The sequence below is a fragment of the Odontesthes bonariensis genome, chromosome 17 (genome assembly GCF_027942865.1).
Source record: "Odontesthes bonariensis isolate fOdoBon6 chromosome 17, fOdoBon6.hap1, whole genome shotgun sequence".
Taxonomy (NCBI): domain Eukaryota; kingdom Metazoa; phylum Chordata; class Actinopteri; order Atheriniformes; family Atherinopsidae; genus Odontesthes; species Odontesthes bonariensis.
In genome coordinates, this window is record NC_134522.1 from 26,091,266 (window position 1) to 26,111,466 (window position 20,201).

Genomic DNA, 20,201 nt, shown 5'->3' on the forward strand with positions numbered 1-20,201 from the left:
TAAAAGACGAGACGAGAGCAGAGAGAATAAACTGAAACTGTCAAGTTGTCCACAGGAACAGCAATGCAAAATATCTCCAGTGAGGTCATTTAGCATTCAACCAATCAATTCCACTGTAAATATAAAAGTCAATAAGTGATGCTTGTATTGTCATAAGTATTCATTATCCAGAAAGGTGCATCATTACAAAAGATATATCTGATATGCTGATCTCACTGGTTTACTGCATTCATTCTTCTTTGCAACCAAAAAACCATTGTATAATATTTATGTAAAAAAGCATTAACCCTTATTAGCATTAACAATTTAGTCAGCATGTCACGTTCCATCTGTACCTCTGCGACTGCCTCCTGGGCGTGTCCACACTCGACTGTACTACCCAACATACAGGCCAGGTATTCACCTGCTGCAGATGTGCAGAGCCCGCCGGGCCTCCACCTGAAGCCCTGGAACTGTCCTTGTGAGCCGATGGGCTTTTTTTGGCCTCTCATTTGTAAAACAACCTTTCCTTTTTGACCCCAGCGACCCCCCTTTGCTCCAAACCACACAGAGAAGATGGTCTGCGTTACTTTTTCCATTCATCACTTTTTTTTCAGGTTGGCGCTTCCAGAACTAAAACCATCAAATAAAACAGATTTTTCTTTCTCTGCTTCCACGTTGGGTAAATTGTGCCGCTTCTTTGCTGTTGCTTTCATCGCCGTGGCGTCGTAGCTGGGCTGGAAACAAACCTGTTTTTATATGCCAATATGTTTCCAAATGTAGATAAAGCCATAGCTTTAATGGAGTGTCCTCATTTCTTTGAAGACTGCATAAAACCTCTGTAAATTATGAAAGTAACAGGTACAAGCGCCTTCAAACTTTCCTTGAGTAATTGTACTTCGTCTTTTTCTACCACTGCACAGCAGAGGTATCCTCTCATTTTGCTCTGATTTATGACATGGACCTTGGCCAAAGGAGGAGGAGGAGGGAAGTGATTATGGTTGGAGGGGGAGGGGGAAAAGGAACAGAAGCGAAAGAATGAGAGCGGACAAGGGACTGAGGAGAAATTTGAGTCAGACGAGCGGGGACGGAAGAAGATGGGGACTGTAACGATGGGAAAGACGCTGTGTGTGAGCAGCGGAGAGAGTAGGAGGCAACAGGAAAAATACACGAGGGGGAAACGGCTGCCAAAGGAAAAATGGAAAATAAAGGGGAGCACTGTAATTCAACTTGAAAGTGTGCAGAAAGCTGAGATCACACGCAAGGTTTGTGTGGCAGGAGGGCACTGGTCCCTCAGTCAGCTCCGCTACGCCTTCCAATAAATCTGCCGAGAACTTTCGTCCCCCGTTAGGCTGTCGAATGCGGTTACCGACACGGGAGCACTTTCTCCTTAATGCGATGCCTAACAATGATATCCTTAACAGGGGTTACAGATGTAGCTGGAGGCAAAGTTTTCCTCCCTGTGAACTGAAGCCTGAGGAAGATAGAAAAAAAAAAAAAGGGCCCATACTAAATATCACAGATTCTGTTTGTAGAGCAAATCAACTCTCAAATAAATTCAAATAAATTCTCGCATGTGTGCCTGTATGAAAACGTCTCAAAACTTCTCTCTGTTGAAACAGCTGAGCTCGGAGAGATGAACCTCTCCCTTTGCGTTGAGTCACAACTTTTCCAAAGGAACTGATTAATATTTATTGATAACACCGACGCTGCGGTCGCCCATTAGTCAGAGATGGAAGCAAACAAGTACCGCCATCTCTGCGGTCCACTACATGCGAGACATCTTGCGTCTTCTCGTCACAGTTTGGTTGACAACCAGCAGAGATGAAGACAGCATGGTTCCCCGGTTTCCAACCGAGAAATGATGTAAGATGTAATCCCTCAGAAAACCCAACCAAGTCATTTTTCCTCTTCCCTTTCCAACTCAATCACAGTCGAGGAAGCTTTTATACATGGGAACTGGGATGCAGATTTGTTGCATTAGGTGTTAAAAAGCTTAAATATCACATTAAAAAAAAAAGGGTGGAGAGCAGAAAGCATGGTGAAAATGCACACAAGTGGGGTGGTCGGTGGCATCGTGGGTACAGCAGGCACCCCATGTACAGAGGCTACAGTCCTCACTGCAGCTGGCCCCGGTTCGAGTCCCGCACCGGATGGCCCTTTGCTGCATGTCTTTCTCTCTGCCCCCTGCTTCCTGTCTCTCTCCAACTGTCCTGTCCATTAAAGGCATAAAAAGCCCCCCCCCCCCCCCCAAAAAAAAAAATGCACACAAGTGACCAAAGAAGCGTGTTTTCTGTGTCCACACATGGTATGGTGCATTAGTGCCCTAAGGTGCATCTGATCGTACTCGATTCACGCCGGGTGGCAATTTTCGCCATTCAAGTAATCTTCCACATTCAGTAGATAGACTAATAGGAAGTTGCAAGGGATTTAGTGGGTAATAGAGCCACAGATGCAGAAGTATGAGTGGCTTCATGTGAATATTTGGAAGAGAATTGTTCACAAAAAGAAGAAACCACTAATAATCCGCTTGGATCATTCCTTACAAACGAGTGATGGTTAACATCCTACTGTCACCTGGTGACCCCAAAATATGCAGCTGCATTACTCACATAAGCAGCTGATGACCTTTTAAGGCAAATCGCTGTTTCTGCATCCGCTTGGCTGAGAATGTGATGTAAAACTAACCATCCTCACCAGTCAGCAGGGTGCGCCAGGTCTCTCTGCAGCTGACCGCGTGCGGCTCAAATATCTGGAACCACGTGGACTGAGCACGCCTGCTATGGAAGCACCAGAACCATCTGTTATAAATTGGCTTTATTCTTAGACTTTATGTATTCATATTCTGTCGTTCTCTAGATAATCTATGTTCCTAGTTTGTACGTTACACTCTGCTCATACAACGCAAATGTATGTCCAACACTTTAAGATGACGTAGCGGGATAAAATAACTGGGTCAGATAAAGCGGCTCTTAGGACAGATAGGTCTGGTACAGTAGATGCACGCCTGAAACAACACTCACACACACACACACACACACACACACACACACACACACACACCGCTTATCACATCCAAAGAACATGACAAAGACGGTGGATGGCCTGCTCACAGCATGAGTAAGTATTCAATGATGCGTCGTCAAATGTAGGTACAACCTCTGTGAGATAAAGGTGGACATAAATATGAAATGTGTCCAGATATCGGGGCTCTCTCTGATGAAGGCCCTGCGAGGGCTCTGTCTCTCAGAGTTCAGCACGGCTAAACTTCACATGTGACCACGAATAAATACTTTGTTTAACTTGTTCTTGGGCTTCCAATATAAAGAATCGGGCTAACAGCTGGTGCCGCGACCCCGTGAATTGGACTGACTCCGAGGGAGGACTGCCGGAGCTGATTGAGGGGGTCACTTTGTTCAGACAATTCGAGGCGCCCGAGAAAAAAGGTGAGCAGAAAAACCTCATACATGAATATATGTGAAATTTCTGCATATTGGACAAGCTAAATTAGGTTGTCTGAATTAAGATGTCCCCTGATCAGTAAAAATCAAAGTATAAATTTACTGTCTGATGGTCACATTGAATGCTGATATGTAAAGTATAAACACATTTGAAAACATTGGAATATGTCACAAAAAATGATCAATGAGTGGAAAACATGTAAATCCCGCTCTTTGGGATCGGCATTATTTGACACCTTGACTAGATGGCAGAAAAAAGCAGAAATATTTCTGGCAAAAGTTAAATTCTCTATTCAGAGACAGTCCTCTGCACAACTACCACATCAAATGCCAGTCAAGACGTTATCTTCTCCAGAGACACATCCTACTACACAAGAAGATAAGATGCCTCCGTCCAACATAACTGACACATTTGAATCACGGTCAAAAGAAACCCAATCAGGGGAAGCACCATCTGAACCTATCTACATGAATAGATCAGGGGCTGCAAATGGTGGTCCCTCAGTAAATGGCCTGACTTCTGTATTTGAGCAAAACAGACCGAGTGAGTGGACAAATCGTACTGAACATGTCCCTGCTCAGAAACCAGATAGTGGTAATGTTCACTCTCGCACAGACATCCGCTGCAGTCATCATCAGATGCCATTGGTAATGGCATCTACAGGTGATGGTCGCACTACTACCACGTATAATCCATTGCAGGACACTGTAATGATTAAATCCCAGTTACCAGACATATATAAAGGGGGCACACCCTGGATTAAGGCATTTCTAGAAGCATGTGCTGGAATAGTTCCAGCCCTAGGTGATTTCAGACGAGTATTTGCCTCATGCACGTCATTGGGCATGTTGAAAGAAATTGAGCAACGCTGCCAAACTGATACGGCCCTAGACAGTACGCCCCTACATCAGCTTGTGTACTTGTTATGGCCACTAATTCGAGAAAAGTTCCCTGTACACATTAGGTCAGCTGAACTGTGTCGACTATCACCGAATGGAGATGAGAGAGGGGCAGCCTATTTACTCCGGGTAAGAGGGCTATGGCAGGATAGAACTGGTGAAGATCCAGCCGTAAGTGAAACCATTGAAATGCTATTTAGAGGAGCTGTGTTAAACAAATATCTCAGCAGGCCCCTCCTCCTGCTATCCAATCACACCATCCACCTGCTTCTTATGGGCCATACCCATACCCACCTCCATTCAGAAATAGGGGAAGAGGAAACCACCACAACAGGGTCAAACTCACCCGAAGAAGTAATGATCGATGCTATCAACGCAGGGGCTACAGCCATGGGGCCAAACAAGGTCGGGCCCAACAGTACGCACACCAAGTACGGGGGATTCCTCAGTATGATTACAATACTTACCCTCCTCCAAAACAGGATCCTCGTCAAGCCCCTCCCCACCCCTACCCAAACCAGAATTCTTGGCATCAGGCCTCTGGCTCCCATCGAATGCTACAATAGGGCGTCCCAGGACTTAATAAAATCTTGTGCTTAGAGGTGTGTTAATACTTCATTGGTTAGAATTTACAGAGCTCTGATGTGCATTGTTGTCTATGAATAGATCCGATTGGAAGCATCTGGTTAGGGCAAAAGTTGGGGCAACACCTTTAGCTTGAGTCACATCAAAACAGGTTGAGCATTAACCTAGCTCTAAATTAACAATAAAATAGCATTTATGGCATTAGCAATAAAACTAATATCAATCTAACTCCAGACTAACAATCACAAGAGCAACAAGCCAAATTAACCTAGCATCAAAGTAACATCTTTTATTTTTTTTTTTGCCAAAGGTTCATTGACAGAAGTTAATAATTGTTTTTCAGCATCAACGCACTAATAAGAGACCTATAAGGAAAAAAGATCAACAGAGTTGGAAACTTGGCCTGAGAGCAAAGTTTCTAACTAAAGATTGGCTAAATAATGAATCACACAGATTAAAAGCTCCAAACACTTTTTCAGATAACTGATAACCTCCAAGCCGCTCCATAATGTTATTGGTTGTTCTCTCTGTCATAAAATACTATCACCCTGAGAGTGTCTCATCTCAACCCTGCTTCTTCTTCTCTCATTCAGCCTGAGAGCGAGGACAGTCCAAACAATACGTTTATCTACAGACTCTGAGTGATCACTGGCCGGTACTTTAAGAGTACAAGAACTACATCTAGTTATTTTAACATGAATATGATTAGGAGAGATACCAAAGTACTTAGATAAACTGAAAACAGCTTTTTGAATGCAAGAATCGCAGTGAAGAGATAAGAAGCAATAAAATGTCCAAAATAAATCCAGGAAAACAAGACATTCATACAAGTTGTTGCTGAAATAAGATTTACACAAGCAGAGCGTTCAGAATATTTCCTCCTTTGATTGAAAAGCTGTTGGAAAAAAAACAAATGTTCTACAAAGTGAGACTTTATGATTTCCACCTGAAGCAGGACTGAGATCAGACAGTCAGACCATGTGACATAGGTTGAACAATCAGGATTTAACAGCAAGGCCAGACAGTCTATGTCAAACAGCCGGTTATCATCTTAAAGCAGTAAAGGTTAGCCGTTATTATTTTAGAGATCATATTAACATAACTCCAAAAATTTAGCTGATCTAAATAGGTCTCCTCTGCCTCTCTTCACCAATTCTGAGTTGATAGTGATCAATATCCATATACCATTTAACTATTTAACTGCAGCAGATCTATGAAACAATTAAAATGCTCTCTTAACAAAGCAGCAAAGTGCTTTATAGAGAGGTTTAAGATAGGTTAGATTATTAGGATATTAACAAAAACACAATAAAAGGCGCTACAGGAGTCAGATATTACCAATAGCTTTCTTAAAGAGGAACACTCTGAAAGACATTTAAAGACAGCTGCAGTGAGACTGATTCATAACAAGACAAGTTTTGTTTTTATGACGCATTCAAAAACAGCCAGTGACCAGAGAGCCATACAAGAGAAACAATATATCAACACGATTAGCAGTTTCTAACCCTGCAGATAAATGATAATTGAATTAAACAGTATAGCATTGGATAGAATGGGTGAAATAGAAATAAAATTATGTTTACAGTTAAAGAGATGCCACTCAACCATAGTAACAAACTGAGAATTTTAGAACTTTTTAAATAATTAGAGGTCTGAGCCGCTCTGATTGGAAAAGGAAGATTAATCCGTTTATAAGAAAAGTTTTTGTGAGCTCAGCCGGCGCCCTGTTAAACACCTACATCAACTCAAGAAGCAGCTGCTCCAACTGGAAGGCAAGACAATGAAAAAGAGAAATAAGTCGTTAAATGGATTACAAGAGAAATTATTCCAATATTTGGGGTACCAGAAGTGATAAGATCAGACAATGGTGCTCACTTCTCTTATGAAGAACTAAGAGAAATGGAACAGATGTTTGGAACTGGACATAAGCTCGGTGAAGTCTATCACCCAGCTTCACAAGGACGAGTGGAAAGAGCAAATAAGAACCATCAAAAAGGCCCAACAAACTCTGTGTGGACACAAAGTTAACTTGGGCTGAAGCTCTCTCTATGATGTTAATTAACCTGAGATTTACTCCAGATGCCACCATGAATGTTGTCAGGTTGTCCCACATGAGGCCTGGACAGGGAGAAAAGACTCTGTCCATTTACTACTGCACCAACAGGCTCCCCCCCTGTTCTACGACAGTATGAAAACATGTGTGAATAAGTGAAACAACTGAATAACACGGTGATGAGTATATCTCAACAGGTTACAGAAATGCTCACTAAGGAACAGGACCGCCATACTTCACCTGTTGAAGTAGGAAACTGGGTCCTAAAGAAAGTCAACAAACGTGACTGGTCCTCTCCCATGTGGACGGGACCAAACAAGGTAGCTGCATACATCGGATTGTGTAAAGGTATGGTTGATAGGAGACAGACTGAGTAACTGGAGCCACAAGACTCGCTGTACTCATGCTCCAGATCCCACCAAAAGAACACTGATTGAGGAACCTCACCTACTGACAAAGAGCAGCACAGGAGCAGAAACTGCAGTGGAGATGTTCGGCAATTAATTGCTTCTCAAGTTTTCCCAACAAAATTCTGTGTGTGTTTTTTGTCTTCTTTTGTCTTTGTTTTGTGTTGTGTCTCTGTGGTGATGTGTTCTCTAAATTATTTGAAGTTTTTCCACAGCAAAAGGAAATTGATGGTACTGAATTCTGCAGGAACGCTGCACTGCATTGAGTTATATGAGCACACAAGGGTTATATCAACTGGCCAGTTGTTTTGTTTTATTTTATTTTGTTGTTTTTGTTTTGGGGGACATAAGAAAAATGATGAATTGGGCACTAGGACTGAACCTGTGCCCACTAGTGAGGACAAGAAAGACATGTCCTGAGTATAAGATACAGGGCAAATGAAAAAACAGAAAAAAAAAGAAAAAAAAAACACGATGGTCATCCACACCTTTCCAGTACACTGCGGACTACTTACATGCACTTTCGGCACAATCCAACAGAGGACTGGAAAGGCATCAGATCAGATCCTTACTCGCATTTTGTGACCAACAAAATGACCATTCAAACCTCATTAAGTGAACAGAAATACTTTTATGCTTATTGTCTCAGCTGCCCAAAAGGCTCTATCAACTGAACTCATGGGATTTTCTTACATTATTTTTTCTAACAAGTTATTAAGCAATTTTTCAAATTAATAAAGCATAAAACGGCTTAATGAAAGCCCTGATGAAACAGAATTTGAAAGCCACTTACTGTGAGGGAAATACAATATTGGAGAGAGTTCATAAAAAAGCTCTTGCATCAAACAGAAAGACAAACAAACCAAATCCGTCACGATGAGCACAACTACAAGCAGAAGCTATAAATAGAAACAGCGGGATGCATACTATCAGAACAATAATGCCATAAAGTATGAATGAATTCAACCACAAAAGGGAGAGGAGCCTCATTACCGTAAGCACAAATAAAAACAGGCTGGAGAACATGTAGTCTTGTCTGAGTGATGACTACAGAGCGTGTTGCACATTTCCACCTTCCACTGATGTCAGATTGACTTAGTCTTTGATTCATATTTCAATCTATTACACAGTACCCGAAATCATTTCAAACGCTAATCCCAATCCGTTGCTTTCTGCCCGAGCAAAACTAAAGGCAGCCTCTGACTTAAGTTCATTATCTGGGCCAAACTCATAATAACCTCAAAGAAGTTCTGTCTCGTGGCAGAATGAACCTCCGTCATACTGATGAAGCAGGCAAGAGCATCCTAGTCTGGATCTGTGCTAAACAGCATGCAGAGGAGGCAGGACTCCGCATGCAGACGACATCTTTTTCCATAAGCTCCTTGAACAGCACAAAGCAGCAGAATTGATTTACTGGATAAAGAGCAGATGGAGGAGCATCTGAATGTTGTGGTAAACAAATTTTATGGATTCAGTCTGCCTCCTTCACCTCTGTAAACAGCTCGGTCGCCTGCCTAACATGCAGGTAACCTGTGTTTAAACTGCCACATTTGGCCGAAATCAGACTGATCGTAACTTAGCTTTACGACTGCACAGCAGGGAAACTGTCCACAATCGATGGGCCTGTGCAGCTGAACAATAATCCAATAGTTTCTGTGTGACCGGGTGTGGTGGTATGGATAAAATTGCTTATTCAAGGACAGAGTCCTGCGAGTTTTCTTTTCTACTTTCAATTCTCGGAGCTCCATCTGAATCAAATTGACAAAAGAAAGAGAAAAATACCAGCATGGACGGCAAATCCAAGATGTATCATTTTAGTGAGGCCGAGTCTGCTTACAAACTCTGTTCCAACAGTCCACAATCTAAAATCTATTTTCCCCACATCTACTCTTTTGGTCCTTGGCGCTTCTCTCCAACCTCCGGACCGCCACCTTCAGGTTTAAGGAGGCAGCAGAATTTGAGGAGTAACCATCCTAGATGGACTCCTACTGAGCATATTGTACATTTCCCACAAATCTCATTACGCCGTGCTGCGAGTAGGCAGCTGCAGTACAGCAAACACTCAGCACTCCAAAGATAACCAGACGCCAGCGGAGTTACAGTGCAAGACGCCTACATCTTAAATTGGCTCTTAGTTTTCCGCAGGGTAGTCGGTGCATGTGTGCGCGCGCGTGTGTGTGTGTGTACGAGAATGCAAGCAATATGTGACTACAGCAGAGCGAGCTGCATATATAAAGCTTGTAAGATACGTGCTCAGAGACGGTCACAAACAGGCCCATGCAGTCATTCATCAAGCAGAAATGCGACACATCCCATCACACGCGGGAAAACCTGCTTCATTTCAAACCGACTTCACACCTCATTTCAATCATATTGATTAGGTTTTAATTTCACAGAGTTGAACCTTAAATTTCAACACTCTGAAGTTTAATCAGTTCGGCCTAAATTTGCATTCATTATGATTAAAGTTCACGGCCATCTGGTAACGGCACGCCTGAGCCCAACATCCGCTCTGGTTTCAGCCTCCTTATGAGGAGATACCAGGCTCTTCAGCTGCTAAAGACTCTGCAGCGTTCACCTTCGTGCTTCTAAGTTGATTTTCTTGTTCGGCGCTGGTCGGTCGCACACAGCGAGTTTCAGGAGCTTCTCCCTGACAACAGCTGCCTGCTATGGTTGGAAACGAGGCTAATGAGAGCTGGGAGATGAAAGCATTATAAAGAGTTGCAAGCTTAAAAAAACGTCGGCAGCAGATTGAAGGAAACCCAAAATGTCTTCAGGAAAATGCTGCACACTCACATGGTTACGATTGAATCCGATCACCACGAGCAGGCAAACACAGTCGCCTTTCAGTGTGAAAACATTGTGTAAAATGGTCTGTAAGCTGATCGATAATGTTGACAGTCATTTACTGCGGCTTTAAAGCAAATCAGTGGATTCACTCGTGCTTGTATTCGCTCACACACACACACACACACACACACACACACACACACACACACACACACACACACACACACACACACGAACAATGTGAGGGAAGTGTTTGAACATTGTCAGAGTGCCAAAGAGATTGAGTGCGTCAGCAGAGCATGCACAGCGAAGAGGGAGAGTGGGAAAGAAAAGGGGAAAAAAAAGAACACGCAGGAGAGAAAGACTAAAGAGAAGTTAGAGAGGGACAAATGATGTGAACATGGAGAAGAGGAGAAAAAAAAAAAAAAAAAAAAAAAACAGGGTCGGGAAAGCCAAAAGAAAGAAATGAAAGAGTGAGCGACAAAGGCGTTCAAAGCGTTCACCCCAAGCTGGGAACAGGGGATTGAGTCAAATCGCCCGGGTGCAGCGAACACACGCGCACACACATGCAGATAAACACAAACACACACCGCATGTGTCCCGTTGCTGCTGCACGTGCACGGACACATGCAGCACCCGCGCCGCATGTCTCAGCACACTAAATCAAGCAGTTTATTTATTGATGCGTCGGTTTGAAAATGCTGTCGGAGGGAGAGCTCTCAATCATTCTTCAGAAGCACAGAAGGAAAACTGCAGAGTGAGGAGCGGGAGGGGAGAGAGGGGGTGAGGATGAACGTGTAGAAAGTGGTTATTTTGGGGGAGGGGGGGGGGGCAGCTCTTTGTCTGTAAAGCAATGTTAGCTTCTTGCTGCTTCTTCATCTTGCCATCTCTCCGGCAGTGAGGTGTGTGTGTGTGTGTGTGTGTGTGTGTGTGTGTGTGTGAGTGTGTGTGTGTGTGAGAGAGAGGGAGAGAGAGAGGTGTTGTAGAGGTTTCATGCCGTGACGACTGACACAGGAGGAGACTTTGATCCCGCCCCCCTTGCTTCCCTCCATCTTTGTCTCTCCTCACTGATGGCCTCCTGCTGAGCACCTCTCTATCCATCTCATCTATACGCGTGTTCCAAGTTCTTTTCTTCCGTGTACGCACCGCTTCATCCGCAACACTAATGAACACTTCTTCAAAGCAGACAGAGATACACGGGAATGCTTAACAAAGATACTTCACTGAGATGAAATAAAATATTAAGTCCCGGTGGTCAGAAACTATAGCAACCGTCAAATGAATCAATTTCCTGAGAGACCGCTCAATCCGACCAACACAGAACGCACAGAAGGTCCGTTTGAAGCCGCTCATTTAAACTCCATCTGAGTGAGAATGGACGACCCAACTACAACAAAAACACAGGTTAGTGTGGGTAAAAGGAGGCAGAATTTTAATTCCCACAACCTTGAAGTGTGGTTACACAGGAGGTGAATTTAAAGGTTTTGAGTTACTGGAAGCCTCTCCCGTTGTTTTTAACGAGATTTACAGCTTCGCTACACCAGTCAGGCACAAGCTCGTCTCCCTTCTGTCTGTTGGTCATCTCTGACATGTACAAGAAGCTAAATCAAGTAAGCAAGCTGCACTGCATGCACCACCACCAAAAAAAAAAAAAAAAAAAAGAGATCAATCACCATGCTTCAACTATTACTGATCACTGTGTTTCAGCTCAGTACATTAACTAGAATATGCTAACATTTACTGTGAGGATGTGCAGGCTAAATGCAAACTTGTAAAATTTCTTTATGCGGCAACAGAAGCAGATGGTTAAAGAGATATGCAAGTGCAAGAGCTGCAAGGAGGTCATTGATCTGCAACGGTAAAGTCTATACATTAAGAATTTGCACTCAAAACAGCTGCAGATGACTCAGCTTCACTCAGACCTGCACAAAAGAGCTTTCTTACATATGTCCTAATCAAAAACACGACATAAAGGCAGAAAGAGACGCTAACACTACGGAAAACTGAGAAGTTGCAGAAGTTAAAGAGTGGATTAAGATGGAGAAGACGCTCCTGCGGGCAGAAGAAATGGATGAAAATGAAGAAAGAGAAGACGTTAAAAGAAAAAAAACAACTTGAAACGAGATGAAACAGAATCAGAAAGCACAAGAGTTAAGCCCTGGCACTGATACGAGGCGCGTCAGAGGCTGGATGGATGGGTGGGAGCTGCTGAATGTTACAAGATCAAATGGGGTCACCCACAGTGCAAAGGGGTTGGGATGCCAAGAAAGCCTGTAAACCGGGAGCAAATATACACTGGCACTGATGCAAACTAATGATATGCACCAGCTCAGCAGAATTAAGATTAGCAGGCTTTAGATGCGTTTCGGGATCAAAAGGACATGTCCACACACGAAACTCTCACAAATACGCAGTTTTCAGTTTATCCGATAAACACAACAAAGTCACAACATGTCCTGGCTGCAGATTATGACACGATGAACCAAGGCAAGCGGACATGTAGGGGGGGGGGGGAAACAAACTTTATTTTTTAAGTACCGAGGCATCAACTCTGTCCTTCCTTCAAAGCTCTGGGAGCTCCCTGTAGGTTCAGCAGAGCATTGTTTTACGTTTGATGAGAGATGCTTTCCATCTCCTCCTCTCCTGAGGTCAACGTTTGCTGCACCGCCGCACAGAACAAAAGGCCTTCTTCTGAGGTGATCAATCCTCAAGTGAGGGGGAAGGAGGGGGGAGCTCAGATGAGTGAGAAAAGAAGAGCGGCACTGAAGGTCACTTACACAAGAAGCTGATAGCCTTCTGAAAGACGTACACAGAATAGAAAATCTTTATTTGTCATCGTCACGAAATTTAGGTGCCATCCTTTAGTCAAAGCCAAATAAAGTAAAAAATGAGACACTAAAGAGGAGTCCTTGTTGGTAGTGTCCTTCACATAGTCTTGTCAACAAGAGTTGCCTTGTACATGACGGGATGCTGATTCATCAAAGTGTGACGGAGGACGAATGGGGAGCTGCTGCGGCCTCGCTGGACGGCTGCCTCTGCAACACCGTCAGGAGACCAGCTCTGAACTAATCTCACAGCTTTCAGTGTTCTCTAGGTTTCCAACAAACTAAGTGCTCCAGAATGACCCTGTACCAGAGAGATGGGGGCATCGGGGTCAGAGGAGTGGTGGATGGATGAAGAGCTGCTCACATCAAGCCAAAGGGGGGGGGTCTACAGTTTAACTGAAGGTCATAAACACTCATTTTAAGGGGCTCGGATCCATCAACCACCAATGGTCATCCAGTCGGCCATTATAACAGCAAGCAGGGAGCGGATATCAGCATGAAGCACGCAATGCTGATCCCAGATTCAGCATCATCGTAAAACTATCTGAAAACCATCTTCTGTGCGCAGAGCAGACAGCTAAGCTTCACTGGTGCAGAGACAAAGACGGTTCTGATTCCTGGTTCCACGATGGAGAAACAAAGCAGCGAGGTTCACCTCCCCTCAACTTCTTCAACAACTAACTCGCGCTCACTTTGCTTTTCTTTACCTGTTCGCACTCTGTCCTTTAAATAGATTTACCACTAAATGCTCATTAATTTACTAGATTTAGAGTTTCTTAATCGTTGTTCCTCTAGCGTAAGTCGCTTTGGTTCATCATTATGAGTAAAATGTTGGTTTGTCTTCTTCCTTTTTGTTCTTTTTATCTTAAAAACACACTCACTCGACTCCAGTAGTGGTGGGAGGACTGGAGCAAAAGGCCAACGGGGAGCATTTTGGATTTTTGTTGCTTTCGTATAATTAATCGTCTTAACTTGGTGTGTTCGGCAGGTGAAACTTTTACTTCAACACTTCCATAACAGTTTACGGATCTGATTGCACGAGAAAAATGAGTCCGTTCAGGGTCCTTATTAGCAGAGGGAAGCTGCCGTTTCAGATGCGTCTCTAACAGAGAGGAGAACACGCCACACATCTTTTAAATCCGAAGCATCGCGGTTTAAAAACAGCAGAATGCAGGTTTCAAACTTGGGATCTGAAACCAGCCGTCACCCGTTTCACATGCTGTTTCAGACATTTTAAAACTTGTTTCAGTGAGGAGTTCATCAATTGAATTACATGCTGTATATCCTATTAGCACTAGTTTCAAGGGGACTTTTAGTGCTCCAATCATCTGAGTGCTTACACAAAATTGCATTAGTTTTGCAGCTCTCAGCGTTATAAAGATAACAGGGAGATTTGCACTCATTATATACCAGGAAATGATAGCGTGTTCACTGGTAATTAACTATAATTAGCGCACATTACTAACATAGCTTTAACCCATTTTAAAAGGAGAATACTGACACTTATTTATGCCACTAAGACAGACTGGGCCACGAGGCAGCAGAGCTCGTGAACATGGCAGAGGGGTGGCCACTCAACCACGAACCACTGATGCTCGCGCTGGAATTTACTGTCTGGGACACTGGCAGTATGCGAGGTGAAAGAACAGAGTAGATAAGTATGAGGAATGATGGCACGAGGGCAGAGAGCTGAGCAGTCAAAGCGCCAGCTGAGGTCACCTTGAGCAATCCACCTCCCACCTCCATCTGGGAGAGACCACCACAGAAGGAGGAGACGTCCCGCACTTCCTCTTTCTTAATTGCGCTCTGTAGAGGCAGACGGAGCGAGGGCTCTCCCTCTCCAAACTTGTTTGGTGTGGATATGCTACCGCCGGATTGGTGGGAGGGGAGAGGAGCAAACATCCCTGACAGCTGAGACAAACAACGAGTCCGTCGACGGCGCAGCTGAAATGAGCTTTCACTCCAAAGAGGCGGAGGTTGGCGTTCTCTTTGTCTCGATTAGGCTGTCTTTGTTACACATATAAGACAAAAAAATAAATAATAACGCTTCTCATTTCTGCGGTTTGTAGTCAACTGTGAGGACACAATCAGAACAGAATAAGCTATTACATAAAAAATAAAATCAATCATCTATGTTTCCTCCGAGCTCGTGTTTCTGTCTCCGAGGGAGGTCGAAGGGGTGCACTTCTGAATTGTATTAACATCAAAGAGCAGAAAAAACCCACATAATTAAGCCAAAATTAACTATCAAAAAGTAGGTAAAGTGATGCACTTCTGCGTCACAAACCCAATATATTCCACCCGCCCAGTGAGCAACATAACAATGACCATGGCCTCAAAAGTCTGCCTTCAAGGGCACAATTATTCTTACTGAGAGCAGGCACAGTTGAATCCATTTTCAAGGGCAAACTGTGGCATTGTGATCCACCTCAGTGTTCAAATTACATAGAAAAGAAGCTAACAATAGGTGAAGTGTAACATGTTTCTTGACTATTACAAGGAGACCTTTCACATTAGTATTTTAGTCACAAGGCTGATGTAGTTTCAGTATGACTGAATTCCAGACCCAAACCGCTTGGTGCTTCCCCCACGTTTGGGAAGAGAATGGTGCCTCTTCTTCTCATGGAATTTCAGTTTTCGTGGTCATCTAGTCCTTCAAAAAGAATACAAGGGGCCATTTGATTGGTTCGATGACCACTACAACTTGATCTCTAAAAGAAAAGGACAAAGAGAGGGGGGGGGGGCTGGGATTGGGCCTAAGTGATCTCTCACAGGCAGAATTGTTTAATCTTTCTTTATGTTCCATACTCGACCTGAAATGAAAGATCTTATGCCTACGGAAAAAAACAAAACAAATTAAGCTCTGCATAGCTGCGTTAGACGATCGGAAGAACGACAAAAAGCCATATAGGTCAAGCCCTTAAAGCGATCGCTTCAGCTTCTTCTGGTCTGGCCTCATCTAATTTTACCTCAAGGAACCTTTAAGATGCACAGACCTCCCTTCCTCTAACAGGAAGACATCGAAATAAGCAAAAATGAAAAACACGTGCCGGATTCAGTCTGAAATTACAAAGCAGGAGGAGTGTAATCTACTTCAGCACTTCTACAATCCCTTAAACAATGTCACGGACCTGAACAGGATAAGTGGCTGAGGAAGAGGATACAGTCTGGGGGGATGTGATGGACAGACACTGTGTAAAGATATTTCAGAATGCAACAATCCACAGTATTAAAAAATGAATCCTGCTCTGGTGTCTCTTACGCTCTGCTATCAAAGGTCCCTTAGAACTGCAGGATGAAAAACCTTTCTCCCTTTCCCCTATCTTTTTTTAATTCTACCTTCTGGTACATTTGTGAGTCGCTGTGCTATTGTTCCATTTTTACTCGGTGTCTGGCTGATGATTAAAACGGCGCCGCTTATTAAAAATTACCGGATGTCCCCTGGCTGTGTTGCTCCGCAGCTAATAATATTTAGCTGGATCAAACTGCAGTTATGCTGAAACCAAGTAAGCTTGCCAGCCCGCCAGAAGAAGAAACATGTCACGTTGGGAGCAAATTCTGTTCACAGATTTCAGATTCAGCATGATAAACTATTCCAAACTTTGATATAGTCAGTGACACCCCTGCATTCTACACTGGAGGTTTGTGAAAAGACAACAGCCTTCAGAGTGAACAAGCTTTCATCCGTGGTGTTTCTGTGCTGTGAATGAATGAAATGAATGCATGAAAAAACAGAGGCAGCACGGGGGGCCGACGCTGACCGCCGCAGAGACGCCGGGAGCTCTGCCCATTCTGCTCCGTTAGCTCCATGTGTGTATGTTCAACAAGGACCCGATGAGGTGCAACTGATATGCGTTTAAGATGCAGAGCCTGCGTTACACTGAGCTGCTTCTCTCATGCAACACAGAAAAAAAGAAGGGACCTTAAAGAAAATAATTTGAGCTCCACCTGTTTGAGAAAAACACAAGAAGAAACCTGGAGGCGAACCAGTAGGAGCATCATTTACAGTGATAGTCTTGGTTTGAAATGCTGCTTCTGTTATCAGACTTATGTCCAGTTATTCTATTATTGCAGCTTAGCTGCTTCCAACTTTGGTAAAACACGAGTACAAACACTGCACACCGAGTGTTTCTGCAGTCCTGTATAAAGTCTTCATCTCATTTCTGACTCTTTTAAGCCATTTATGGAATTTACCTTTTGACAAAAAATTGAGTTGCAGAATTCAGTTCAGTTTGATGACCTTGCTCGTTCATTTAATTTTGAAAACAGGATCTAAACATGCTGTGGATTAAGTTGTGACTGTATTAAAGCACCGTCTGAAGGAGGCATCCAGACACTCGCTCTCTCGACTGGGTTGTAAAACACTCCCGGCAAGACAGAGTGAAGAGACTCGACAGCGACGGTGCACTCCCATGATTCTGAAATTATAATATAAACAGAGCATCGCTGCGAAGGGGGAACAGCTGCCCTGTAAAGGTGGATGGATTGCTTTTTTTCTTTCGTCCCTGCTCATGTGTGAACTTCCTTCACATCCAGCCATCTGCTTCTGGGACCGGTGTGCGCAGGCTGCGTGCAGTCGCACTGGTGAGAGGATCCTCTGTATCATTACAGATGATTTTGGGATCTAATGGGTTGTAGAGCCAATGTGCAACTTGATATCTTCGTGGTATTCCACGTCTCTGCTTACTTAGAGCGTACTTCTCTCCCACTCCCACTGCTGAACCATCTGCTGAGGACCCGATTTAACGCAGCAAATGTGGAGAGTCTGAGCTTTTTAAAACACAGAACTGCGTGAGTGCTTATAGTGATTTCATTTACAAACTTCTCGATAACATTGCGCCATACGGTGTTAACTGTTGATGTTACTGTTACTGGCCCTAGAAATGAGAGATCATCTGCGTGAGTCATGCTAGAAGTTATCTAGAATGCGACACGGAAGCTCATTTGCTGTGTTCAATACTTTGAATTTTATCACCCACTGTTGAACTCCAATTTTAATACCCATCTAATTCATAATCACAATAACTTGGTGCATCTCTTTTTTTTCTGGCTTTAAAGTAAACATTATGCGCTTGTGACTAAAAACTAAAGTTTTTGGGGATGTACTTGACAAAGGTTTGAAGCCGAAACCAGTTTCTAAAATGCTGGTCAAGGAGGTGCATCATCTTCCCTCTCTGCAAGTCTCAAATCTGAGAGGAGCCTACAGATGCAGACGGGATTTATTTCAGTTGAGGAAGGGAGCGCGGCCATTGTTCATTCTTTTATGAGACGTAAGCTGGCTAACCAGGCAGAAGTGTGCTTGATTGCATGTAATGGAGCAGTGAACTGCAGCCGACTTCTCCCTTCTCCCACTGTCTGAAGAAAGTATAATTCAGGGATGGTCGGGTAACGTGACGGGCAGAGGCGTCTGGGGAGAGGTCCGTGTTGGCTGTAGTCTTTAAATAAGGTGTTGCCTTATTCTCAGTTCCTTTTAGTGTCTGATTTAATTAATCTTAATTCAACAAGTGTTAATTTGTCTTTTTTTTCACAGCCTTGTGGACAACTAACAACTAAATGTGTTGCATCCATCAGATATATTTCACAAAGTGTTTTAATTACAGTTACTGGTCTTGTTTACAGCTCATTGAAGCAGAAGTAAGAAGGCAGCCTGGAGAAAAAAAAAAAAACGGAATTAAACTTTGATATAAGAGGGCAGAAGTATTTTTGGACACAACCTTTCCTGTTAGAAAGATGCATAACATAATCATATTCAATGCAAATTCCATTTTATATAAGTTGGACTTGTAAAACATAAAAGGATATAATAAGGTCAGAATAATCACTTGCCTAATAATTGTGCAGTGCAGTGTAGAATGAGTTTCATTGCAGCATTCATTCAGCATTTGTTACGATGCGAAGGACTCATCATATAGTCCATCCATCTATGTGTTGGAAAGCAGCTCATAAGCAGAGAGCTGCTGATATTTCATCACGTTTTTGTCCTAAATGGTGCTGACGTTCAGTAAACACGACTTCAAAACTAAGGCACATTCTGGGCACATCATCACCCTTATGAATAGTGGGTGGAGTTCAGCACATGCTTATACTAGGGAGCGGGAAGCCGCCAGGAGCGCTGAAAGCTGCACACAGGGGCAGTGACGGCACAGGTCAGAGGTCACGCAGCTCTCTCCATCAACCGGGGAAGGACTGGATGGTGGCAGGCAGGAGAGGAGGGGGCGGGAGGAGATGAGAGGGCTCGGAGACACGGTCACCCGCAGAAAATAGTGCGGGTCAGCAATTTGCAGTGGCTAAGGGCATGGTCACAAGGACACAGCTACAGAGCCATTTAACAACTTTATTGCCAGCTTTGATTCATCCCCACCGTGGGCATCTGATGGCAAGAAAAGGTCACAGAGGAGGTTTGTGATCATCGAGCCACTAAATGTCTTTCATCCTTTCTGCTGGGGTATCATTTAGCCAGTCGGATCGGTAAGAACCAGCTCTAAAAACTGTAAAATATTCCATTTACACCATCTCAACTGTAACATGACAACGATTTCTCACATCTGACTGTACGCTCAAGTGTCGATGGTTTGTTTTCACTACTGCCGTTTCATTATGGCAACTATACAAATTCTGTTCTGCTCCTAATGACAACTCCACATGTGGTATACGTCCCTCTAAAAGGTGGCAAGAAATATAGTGAACCGAGCTTTTTAATGCCAATAATAAAACTGAAGCGAATGAAACCTAGAACAACCAAGTCTGTGAAGCTTGCCAGTATTATTGTGTGCCAAGATGCACAAATGTAGAGGTGCAAAGACTTAATTAGTTAATTTAAGAGTATGTAGAAGGAAGCAAAAACAAAGTAAAAAAAACAATTCTTCTGTCAGTAACAGTTAGAAATGAGGACTTATGAGGAGCTTTCTACTTCCTGGAGTAGGAGAAAAAACATCTGAAAAGAATAATGGAAGCAGAAAGATGCTTAATGACAGAGTTAATGATAGACAATGATGGACCTAATTTGAGTTGAGACTACATTTCCCATGTAACACAAAAAGGTTTCAACCTCGGGAAATAAAAAGCGATCACAGCACAGTTACTGGGGGAAAAAAAAGACATCTAACAGTGGAGCATTAATGACAGTCGTCATTAAAAATGACTTCACACTCATCGACTAAACGAGTGAACCGTCTCACTTTTTTGCTGGTTTATGATAAGT

The 20,201-nt window shown here is 43.3% G+C and overlaps 1 protein-coding gene across 1 annotated transcript in view; it reads right to left on the reverse strand.

Moving 5' to 3' along the window:
• atrn (attractin) overlaps window positions 1-20,201 on the reverse strand; it is a 125,159-nt gene that overhangs the window by 25,585 nt on the left and 79,373 nt on the right. The window lies entirely within an intron of this gene.